Source organism: Lontra canadensis, unplaced genomic scaffold (genome assembly GCF_010015895.1).
Source record: "Lontra canadensis isolate GAN:19392208 unplaced genomic scaffold, GSC_riverotter_1.0 scaffold154, whole genome shotgun sequence".
NCBI lineage: Eukaryota > Metazoa > Chordata > Mammalia > Carnivora > Mustelidae > Lontra > Lontra canadensis.
Genome location: NW_022631148.1, coordinates 2,378,906 through 2,388,918, shown reverse-complemented (window position 1 = coordinate 2,388,918; position 10,013 = coordinate 2,378,906).

Sequence of the window (10,013 nt, the reverse complement as noted above, 5' to 3'; positions counted from 1 at the left end):
AAGTGCCAGTCTCTGCTTCTTAAACTATTAGGTTTTTACTTTTTCTTTTTTTTCTGTGACTTATTTCTTTTCATATAGCCCAAGCTGCCAATTCCACTATTTTAATTTAGTCTACTTCAAAATATTTTAAAATTCTACTATCTATTCACTTCTCTCATAATTCTATAATTTCATTTTTTTAAATACTGAATCATGATTCTCTGGAGTTATTTCAAAGAATGGGCAATGCTCTCCTATTTATAATAATTTAACATGAGTTTAAAATAAATGTAGATGAAATAATTCATTATGTAATGCACTTTGTGATTGATATTAGAAGAATAAAAACCATCTGCAGATAGAAGAGTACAAATTACTAAAAGATGGATTGGCAGTGAAAAATTAATAATTACAGAATATTATTCAGCCAACAAAAAATGAAATCTTGGGGTGTCTGGGTGGCTCAGTGGGTTAAACCTCTGCCTTTGGCTCAGGTCATGATCCCAGGGTCCTGGGATCGAGCCCCGCATCAGGCTCTCTGCTCAGCAGAGAGCCTGCTTACTCCCCTCTCTCTCTCTCTGTGATCTCTGTCAAATAAATAAATTTTAAAAAAATGAAATCTTGCCATTTGCAACGATGTGGAGAGAACTATTGGGTATTATGCTAAGTGAAATAAGTGGATCAGAGAAAGACAACTATCATATGATCTCACTGATATGAGGAATTTGAGAAACAAGGCAGAGAATCATAGTGGAAGAGAGGAAAAATGAAACAAGACAAAACCAGAGAGCGAGACAAACCATTAAGAGACTCTTAATCTCAGGAAAGAAACTGAGGGCTGCTGCAGTGGAGGGGGTTGGGAGGGATGGTGTGATTGGGTGATGGATGGGGAGGGGATGTGTTATGGTGCATGCTGTGAATAGTGTAAGACTGATGAATCACAGACTTGTACCCCTGAGGCAAATAATACATTATATATTAATTTTTAAAAAGGAAAATTCAGAATTAGATTAAGAAATGAACTGTAACATTAACTGAAGAAAGACAGGTTCTAAACCAGATTCCCTGAGATGCAGATATTGTGGAACAGAGCAGAGAGCTAGGTGAGCACCTCTGTTAGCACCTAGTGCATAGAGGCTGAAGCCACACAGCTTAGATTCATACCCCACCCAGCTGCCCACTATGATACAATGTTTAACAAGTCCCTTGATATCTCTGTGCTTCATTTTCCTCACTTATAAACATTAAGAGTGAAATAACCTACTCTGCAGGGTTTCTATGAAGGCTAAATAATTCAGTGTGCACAAGGTATGAGAGACCCAGGTCTGTACTCCCTGAAATTGGAATGGTTATATTCATTATTATTATATAAACTTTCTATTGTGATTATTAATATCAACTTTCAAAGTTGTTAATCTCCCTTGTTCATTTATCCATAATAAATCTGCACAACTGTTTTACACACAAATTTCCTTTCCTGGCTGGCTAAAATCATATTAGCACTTTGGATCATTCTGATTTGCTCATGGTGATCAGAAGCTGGGAGTGACAACTCCAAATATCTTGAACAAATACAAAAAAAAAAAATGAAAGGTACATAACAGCTTAATTATGTGTGTCCCATGATGAGAGGAAAGTAGAAATAAAATAGGCCCTTAGTTGTAGAGTTTGTGATCCAAAGATATAAAAATCAGGGGGGAGAAAGCATTTGAGATGAAAGAAATCAAATCAAAATTTTAATGGAGATGATAGGGCAAATAGAGAAGATCAATATGAAACCTCTAGACAGTTTCTAAAGTCATAATGAAAGAACTTCAAAAACAAGTTTTCCTCCAAGCCAAAAACGATGAAAGCCAGGTTATGAAGTTTGAATACACTCTTGTGGTCAAATATAAAATTTAGAGATGTACAAAATATGATAGCTGATTTTATTAAGATTTATTCAGTACCTAAAAACAAAATTAATCAGTTGTTTAAGAAAACTTAGGGGAGATGAACCTTGGGAGACTGTGGACTCTGAGAAACAAACTGAGGGTTTTGGAGGGGAAGGGAATGGGGGGTTAGGTGAGCCTGGTAGTGGGTATTAAGGAAGGCACATATTGAATGGAGTACAGTACTGGGTGTGGTGCATAAAAAATGAATCTTGGAACACTGTAAAAATAAAATTAAATTAAAAGAAAAGAACTTAAAAAATTAAATCATCTCTTTTTTCTAAAGTGAGCCCAGTTGGACTTTGAGCTTATCTGTAATGAAATGCCCACCTCCTTCCAGATGTCTGAGTTTCACTGAAGATATCCATCTTCATACCCCCTGCACTGAGAAACTCAGGGAAAAGCATACAAATGCATTTGCTGTATCCCCAACAAAATGAATCAGTGGTGGCTTAAGAATTGTCACATCCCCTCATAGTGAAGGACCAGAAGTGCTCACTCTCAGCTGTCTGAAGGGAGGAGTAGCAAAATTATATACTTCCCCTCAGTTTTAATAGGATCATTTTATTGTTGTTGCCTTTTTGTTGTTGTTATTAATACTTCGTGTTTGTGGAGCAGTGTTAGATTCACAACAAAACCTAAGAAGGTACAGAGTCCCCATATAGTCCCTGCCCCCACACAGATATCACTCCCTGCCATTATCAGCATCTCCCACCAAAATGGCACATTTGTCACAACTGATCATTTAACCATGACACATCACCATCACCCAGAGGCCAGAGTTTACCCCAGGGTTCACTCTTGGTGTAGTAAATTCTGTGGAATTGGAAAAATGTTAGTGACATGCATCCATCATTATAATATCATACAGAGTGTTTTCACTGCCCTCAAAGCAGGGTCATCTCAGATTCCTAAAACACAGAAGATAATAATTGTTTTCACACAATGTCTAGTTTTTGTTAAATTCTAAATAAAATATCTCGCATTATTTTGTGTAAGAAAAAAAAGAACATTATTAGTTCATAGACACCACAAAAGAGGTTGGTATTTCATAAATATGGGTATGATAAATGGCCAATTCTAGAATTCATTAAGTGAACTTTTAAATTTTCTAAACAGAAAGAAAAGACAATTTCGGATAATCCCTCTTCTCCTCCCCCTCCATCCTCTCCCTCTTTTTACCTCCTTGCCATAACTTGAAAAGGAAAAGTAATCATTTTAAAATATGATGAATCATGAATATGATAAAATATCTACTACGATTTTCAAGTAAATGGCTGAAATACTCACCGTGACTTTCACAGCCCTCAAACACTGTGCCACAATCTTCCTTACCAACTTTCTTCCCAGTTCCTCCGGGCATGCATGCTCCAGCCACACCTGACACTTGTTGTCACTTGTAAATACGCCCACACCATCTCATTCACCAAATTTTCAGTATTTCATAGTGGCTAAATGACCTGCCTCTGATACAACCTCCATTCTTCATTGTTACCTGTGCACAGAGTATCCAGTTCAGATGCTGTCTCCTCAGCAAAGCCTTCCACGTTTTCCCAAACCACTTTCTTCCTAAGGACCTTCCACTGGTAAAATGTATGTGTGAGTATGTGTTTAATGAATCATGCAACCCTTAATTATAGCCTTCTTTCTTTTTGCTTCCATATCTTCATTCATTTGACTTTATATCCCCTAAGGCAAGTTCACACTGTTCTATTCTGTGCAATTGAGGCTAAGCTGGCAGGCAGTTTAGCAGAGAGCAGTGAAAAAGAAACCAGTAGCTTTTGTGCTCCATGGCAATTTCTCCCTCCTGAATACTGCACCCTCCTCTGCCCTGCAAAGCATCAGACTCCAACCATAAGGGTAGAGCGAGCATAAAGCCAGAAGCCATACATGTCCATTACATGTCCTCACTATCAAATGGATGGAAAATTCAGGATGTTTCAAAATAAGAGATGAACATTTATACTTATGTTTAAATATAAACCCCCAGTGCAAGACTGGGCAAAGAAACTTGCTTAGGGATAAAGAGTGTTTCCTCCTAGGACTTCACTAGAGAGTTTGTTTCTCATTCATCCTCTCCATATATCATCCCTTATTCCAACAACATAAAGAGAATAAAATTCATAGGTGACAGTGGGTTTGGGCAGTCAACAGTATCATTAACATCAGAACAGCTAGGATCATAGTATCATAAATTCATGGTATCAGCAGTTATCAATGCATACTGATTGGATATAGTCAGTATACATCCCTGTCCTCCTGATCTTCAGCCTTGCAAATAAGAAACCCACCAGCAGAGGAGACTATATCTGCCCCTTCAGTGGACCCCCTTTCAATAAGTACTACTCCAGAGAGTGCTGCATCAAGCAGAGGCCAGTGAAAGCCAGGAACCCTGACACATCAGAATCTTCTCATCAATGAGAGAAATACGTTTCTGGAACTTTGCTTCTCAGGAGACAGAACTACAAAATGGCAACTGCCCAAAATACCCAGTCCCTAATGAGGGGCAAGAAAAGAAAATTCTTTAGTTGGGCTTGAAAACACACCTTATTTCTTTTTTTTTTTTTAATTTTTTAAAAATTAATTTCTTTTCAGTGTAACAGAATTCATTGTTTATGCACCACACCCATTGCTCCACACCATGCGTGCCCTCTATAACGCCATACCTTATTTCTTATACAGAAAGAGATGAGGTCCGATAGAGAGCTCACAGTTTTTGCTCTCCAGTTCTGATTTATTGTGAAGATGAATCATGTGCAGTGTGCTTACAACATGTAAACTGTACCTCAGGTACATCTACTCAGCTTTCCATTGCAGGATCTATGGGGAGAGAAGATACTTTACAGTAGCCACTCTTTCCTAGAAGGCTTGAGTTAGACTCTTCTGAAGGGTCTTTAATATCAGCAGAAAGTTTGTTACTGCTACTCTTAGAAATTTCTAGCATACAAAGTAAATATCCTCACTATTCTGTGACAGAAACCTCTCTAAAGCCAGCTATATTACCCCAGAACAATTCCCTGGCAAAACACATGGATGAAACATTTCTTCTTCCTCCACCAGATAGTTATAGAAATTATATAGAAATTCAGAGCCTATGGGGGGATAAGGACTCTGTCCCTCCCACCCAACCCTGAAGGATAAGCTCTATAAACTACTTAGCTCAGGCAATGCTGAATCACAGCAAACCATGGTGCCAAGGAATCCTGGACAATGCTGTCAAAAGGCAGATTCTGTCCTCAAAGCCCTTCTCCCCTCCTAGTCTCCCAAAGGGACCCCCTCATTTCAGTTACCAACTGCTCCACTCATGCCCCTCCTCTAAGGAAAAAGGACACCTTTAAAGTCACTCTGAGGTATAGACTACTAAAATTTCCCAAAGTCTCAAATCTTTATGTCTGATTTTAAATTTATTTTTAATTTATTTTTATTTTTATTGCTATGTTAGTCACCATATAATACAACATTTGTTTTTTATGTAGTGTTCCAAGATTCGTTTATGCACCACACCCAGTGCACCATGCAATGGTGCCTTCCTTAATACCCACCACCAGGTTCACCTATCTCCATACCCTTCTCCCGTCCAAAATCCTGTTTCTTTCTCAGAGTCCAGTCTCTGATCTCCCCCCTCTGATTCTCCTCCTTAATTTTTCCTTTCCTTCTCCTAATGTCCTCTATGTTATTCCTTATGTTCCACAACTAAGTGAAACCATATGATAATTTCTTTGCTTGACATATTTCACTCAGAATAATCTCTTCCAGTCCCATCCATGTTGGTGCAAAAGTTGGGTATTCATCTTTTCTGATGGCTAATATTCCATTGTATATATGGACCATATCTTCTTTATCCATTCATCTGTTGAAGGGCATCTCAGCTCTTTCCACAGAAAAGGAAACAGTCAACAAAACAAAGAGGCAAACCACGGAATGGGAGAAGATATTCACAATTGACACTACAGACAAAGGACTGATATTCAAGATCAATAAAGAAGTTCTCAAACTCAACACCCAAGAAATAGAAAATCAAGTCAAAAAATAGGCAAAAGACATGAACAGATACTTCTTCAATGAAGATATACAAGTGGCTAGCAGACACATGAAAAAATGTTCATCATCATTAGCCATCACAGAAATTCAAATGAAAACCACATTGAGATACCACCTTACACCAGCTAGAATGGCAAAGACTAACAAGACAGGAAACAACAAGTATTGCAGAGGATGTGGAAAAAGGGAACCTTCTTACACTGTTGTTGAGAATGCAAGTTGGTGCAGCCACTTTGGAAAACAGTGTGGAGATTCCTCAAAAAATTAAAAATAGAGCTATCCTATGACCCAGAAACTGCACTACTGGGTATTTATCCCAAAGATATAGATGCAGTGAAAAAAAGGGCCATATGAACCCCAATGCTTATAGAAGTAATGTCCACAATATTTTTTTTTTAATGAGGAAACCGTTCTTTTTCTTTTAAATATTTTATTTATTTACTTGACAGAGAGAAGCACAACAAGAGAGGGAGCACAAGCAGGGGAAGTAGGAGGAGAAGAAACAGACTTCTTGCTGAGCAGGGAGCCGGATGCGGGTCTCAGTCCCAGGAACCTGGGATCATGACCTGAGTCTAAGACAGACACTTAACCACTGAGTCACCCAGGTGCCCCAGTCCACTCTTTTTTAAAGGCACACAAAGTACTTAGCCCTAGTATGCGTTTCAGCACAGATAACAGCATTCAATTCTACCTTCATGATTTCTATGTCTGTGACTTTAGGCAAGTTTCTGAACTTCTCCTTATCTCCTATTCTAGAAAATGTTACTGTAGATATAATAATTACTATTCATCTTAATGATACCAATAAAATATAAATTATTACAATGAAAACTAGTGATTAAAATTTCTATATTTTCTAAAATATTTTGAAGTCATTAAGTCAGTAAGTAAGGAAAGAAGAGTAAGAAAGTGGAAATGAAAATGCTTTTACATTTTAAAAAAAATTTTAAATTAAAGTTATAGTTTATGTACAATAAAATGCAATTATTTTTTTGATTGAACAATCATATATACTACTCAGTGCTTGCCAAGAATGGTGTACTCACAATCCCCTTCACCTGTTTCACCCATTGCCCACCTCCCTTCTGGGAACTGTGAGTTTATTCTCTGTATTTAAGAGCTTGGGTTTTTTTGTCTCCTTTTTTCTTTGTTCATTATTTTTCTTAAAATTCACATATGAGTGAAACTATATGATATTTGTCTTTTTCTCAGATTTATTTCACTTATTATAACAAGTCCTTCAATTTTGCTGCAAATTGTAAGATTTCATTCTTTTTAAAACGGAGTAATATTCCATTGTGTAAATGTACCATATCTTCTTTATCCACTCACCTGTCATCAAATGCCTGTGTTGCTTCCACAGTTTTGCAGTTGTAAATAAAAGTGCAATAAACAGGGGTGCCTGGGTGGCTCAGTGGGTTAAAGCCTCTGCCTTTGGCTCAGGTCATGATCTCAGGGTCCGGGGGGGATTGAGCCCCACATCGGGCTCTCTGCTCAGCAGGGAGCCTGCTTTCCTTCCTCTCTCTCTGCCTACCTCTCTGCCTGCTTGTGATCTGTCTGTCAAATGAATAAAGAAAATCTTTTTTTAAAAAAGTGCAATAAACAGAATGTTGTGTATTTCTCTTCAAATTAGTGTTTTTGTTTTGTTTGAGTAAATACCACACAGTGAAATTGTTAGATCATATGGTAATTCTTTTTTTTTTTTTTAATTTTTTGAGGAACCTCCATGATGCTTTCCACAAAGAATGCATTAGTTTGCATTCCCACCAACAGTACACAAGGGTTCTTTTACTCCACAACCTCACCAACTCTTGTTTTGTTTGTTTGTCTGTTTTTGTTTTTGTTTCTATCTTTTCAATTTTAGCCATTCTGACAGGTGTGAGGTAATATCTCACTGTGGTTTTGATTTGTATTTCCCTAATGATGAGTGATGTTGACCACCCTTTGATGTGTTGACTTGTTACTTGTATGTCTTCTTTGGGAAAATGTCTACTCAGGTCCTCTGTCCATTTTAATATAAGATTATTTGTCTTTGTGGTGGTCAGTTGTATACATTCTTTATATCTTTTGGATACTAACCCTTATCATTTTCATCTGTCTCCATGTATTTTTTTTTATTTCCTCTTTGATCTTTGGGTTGACATATTCATTGTTTAGAAGCAGGGTATTTTCCTCCACATATTTGTGTTCTTTCTACATTTCTTCTTGTTGGTAATTCTAGTTTCATACCAGTCTGGTCAAAAAAGATGTATAACATGATTTCAATCTTTTTGAATTTACTAAGACCTATTTTGTAGCCTAACATGTGATATATTCTGGGGAATATTTTCTAAGCACCTGAAAAGAATGTATCTTCACCAACATTGGGATATAATGCTCTGAATATATCTGTTAGATTCATTTAGTCAAATGTGTCATTCAAAGCCACTGTTTCCTTATTGATTTTCTGTCTGGAGGATCTGTCCATTGGTATATGTGGGGTGTTATAGTTTCCTGCTATTATTGTATTACTGCCAATTTCTTCTTTTATGTCTGTTAATAGTTGTTTTATGTATTTAGGTGCATCCATGTTTGTTGAATAGATTATTTATAATCGTTATAGACTCTTGTTGGATTGTTGGACTCACTTGCTAGAGTCAGTTCAGACCTAAAGATACATGCACATGAAAGTGAAGGGATGGAAAAATATTTACCATGCAAACAGAAAAATTTTACCATGCAAAAGCTAGGGTACGGGAGCAATACTAATATCAGACACAATAGATGAGTCAAGTCTTATCTCTCCTCTGATTGAAGCTCTCCACTGGTGTACCAATTTGCTCTCATCAAAAATGAAGTCATTTAATGCAACCTACAAGGTTCTACGTGATCTGGACCCACCACCCCCTCTCTGACCCCTCATCTAATACTTTCTGGGTTCCCATGGACTCAAACACTCCAACACATTTCTTTAATGTATATCTACACAGCTGACTCTCTCATCTCCTTCAAGGACTTACTCAAATGTGATGTCCTCCATAAAAACTACTCTGACAACTTCTGTAAATCTACAGACTAGAGAGAGGGTTAAGACAGTGGAGGAGTAGGGAACCCTAATTTCATCTGGTCCCTGGAAATCAGCTAGACAGCGGATTACTCAGCCCGGCCCCTGGTAAGGGCGGTGCAACTCCGCCTGGGGCAAAGACACTTGAGAATCACTACAACAGGCCCCTCCCCCAGAAGATCAACAAGAAATCCAGCCAGGACCAAGTTCACCTACCAAGGAGTGCAGTTTCAATACCAAGGAGAGCAGCGGAATTCCAGAGGAGGAGAAAGCAAACACGGAACTCATGGCTTTCTCCCCATGATTCTTTAGCCTTGCAGTTAATTTAATTTTTTTTTTCTTTTTCAATTTTTTTTCTCTTCTTCTGCTAAATTTTATTTAGCTTTTACCCTTTTCTTTTTTAACGTTTTTTAACTAGTTTATCTAATATATATATTTTTTTTTCCTTTGTATATTTTTTCATTATTGGTTTTCTTTTTTTATTTGTTTCTTTTTTTTTTTCTTTTTTCTTTTTTTTTTCCTTTCTGAACCTCTTTTTATCCCTTTCCCCCCCTCACGATTTGGGATCTCTTCTGATTTGGCTAAAGCATATTTTCCTGGGGTTGTTGCCACCCTTTTAGTATTTTACTTGTTCCTTCATATACTCTTATCTGGACAAAATGACAAGGCAGAAAAATTCACCACAAAAAAAAAGAACAAGAGGCAGTACCGAAGGCTAGGGACCTAATCAATAGAGACATTGGTAATATGTCAGATCTAGAGTTCAGAATGATGATTCTCAAGGTTCTAGCCGGGCTCGAAAAAGGCATGGAAGATATTAGAGAAACCCTCTTGGGAGATATAAAAGCCCTTTCTGGAGAAATAAAAGAACTAAAATCTAACCAAGGTGAAATCAAAAAAGCTATTAATGAGGTGCAATCAAAAATGGAGGCTCTCACTGCTAGGATAAATGAGGCAGAAGAAAGAATTAGTGATATAGAAGACCAAATGACAGAGAATAAAGAAGCTGAGCAAAAGAG